This window comes from Passer montanus, unplaced genomic scaffold (genome assembly GCF_014805655.1).
Source record: "Passer montanus isolate IOZ18808 unplaced genomic scaffold, ASM1480565v1 scaffold123, whole genome shotgun sequence".
Lineage (NCBI taxonomy): Eukaryota > Metazoa > Chordata > Aves > Passeriformes > Passeridae > Passer > Passer montanus.
In genome coordinates this window covers 1,217,001-1,218,718 of record NW_024359056.1, presented here as the reverse complement: position 1 = coordinate 1,218,718, position 1,718 = coordinate 1,217,001, and positions in this window count along the sequence as shown.

The following is a 1,718-nucleotide window of genomic DNA, read 5'->3' as shown; positions in this document are numbered from 1 at the left end:
AGGGCGGTCCTCCGTGGGTCCCTTGGTGGTGTTTCCTCGAGGGGGAGGGGGCGATCTGGCTGGCAGATGTGGTTGTAGAAGCTGGGGGGGGTGGTGGGGGGGGGAGGATTTAACCCCTCCTCTCTCTCTCTCTCTCTCGCCGGCTCCCGGCCCCGGCCCCGCTTCCCCCGCGCTCGGCCCCGCTCCGCTCGCCGGTTCCTTCTCTGCCGCCCGACTGCTTCGCTGGGGACTCCGCGGGGCCTTTATGCGGGAGCGCTCCGTGACGTAGCTGCCCATATATGGACAGACAAAGCCGAGCCGAGGCCGAGACGTCACAATGGAAGCTCCGCACAATGGAACGTTGGGGAGAGCAGGAAGCGGGGCCGGCGCGCGCGGGGACGGGGGACAGGGCACCGGGCCGGGGGAACCGGGACCCTGCACCGGGCGAGGGGAACCGGGCACCGGATACCGGGCTGGCACCGGCAACGGGGCCCCCTGCGTCGGGAAAGGGGGACAGGGCACCGGCCGCCGGGCAAAGGGGACCGGGCACCGGGCATGCTGCATCGGGGAAGGGGTACCCGGTGCCGGGCATCCTGCAGCGGGCATGGGGACCGGCACCTGGGCATCCCGCACCGGATAAAGGGTGCCGGGCTTCCTGCAGCAGGAACCGGGCATCCTGCGCGGGGTACCGGGCTCCCTGCACCGGGCAGTGGGCACCAGGAACGCTGCGCGGGGCACCGGGCACCGGGCGTCCCGCACTTGTCACCGAGTCCAGGGTCCCGGGCGTGCATCAGGCATCCTGCACCGGGCACTCTGCACCGGGCCCTGGGCACAGGGCACCCTGCACAGAGCGCCGGGCGTCTTGCACCGGACAGCGGGCACAGCGCACGGACCGGGGGTCTCCCCTGTGCTCTGCATCCCCCGCGCCCAGCGGTGCCGTGCCCCTGCGCAGGGCAGGCGGCGGCGGCTCCAGCCCTTCCAGCCCGGATCATTCCCCCGGGAAGCGGCGGGGGCGCGGGGACAGTCCGCCCCCGCTATGCCTGACCCTGCGGCCGCCCCCGGGGCTGCTCAGAGCCAGGCTCTCACCGGGAGGTTTTTTCCCTCCGGTGGAGACCAGGTACGGCCACAAAGCCCATCCCGCAGCCCGGGCTGGCGCAGGAACGGGATGGGAGCTGTGCAGGGAAAGCCACAGCGCCAGGCAGTGGAGTTTGGTGGGAAGAAGAGGGTCAGAGTGGGGGGGCTGCAGAAGCCTCCAGCCCCTCGGTGTGGTGGCAGTGGTGACAGAGGGGGTGGCTCTGCCCCGAGCCGCCCCCTCCCCACGTCCCGACTCCCGTGGAGAACAGCGCTTGGAATACTTTAAAAACAGGTAACACTTGTTGGTCGCCTGTGATTTTAACCTCACCTCCCCCCTTTAAAAGTTTGGCACTTCCAAGGCGTCAGTAATTAGGTGGTTTCGTGCTAAGTGTGCCAACTGATGCTATCTTTAAAACCCTCCGAGTTATATAGCAAATGTATGGAAAAATGCTGTGTTGCAATAGCTCCACTTACCCAATTCCTGCAGGGCCGGCTTTGCCATGGGAGTGAAATCCGGGCTACGGGAGGGCTGCGGCGGGAGGGGAGCGGGCAGTGGCCGCGGGGACGTGGGGCACGGGCACAGCGGGGCCCTGGAGGTGCAGCGAGGCCCGGGCACTGTCGCTGCGCGGTGCGGAGCCGCCCGGGGCGGGGGGGTACTGCTCCTG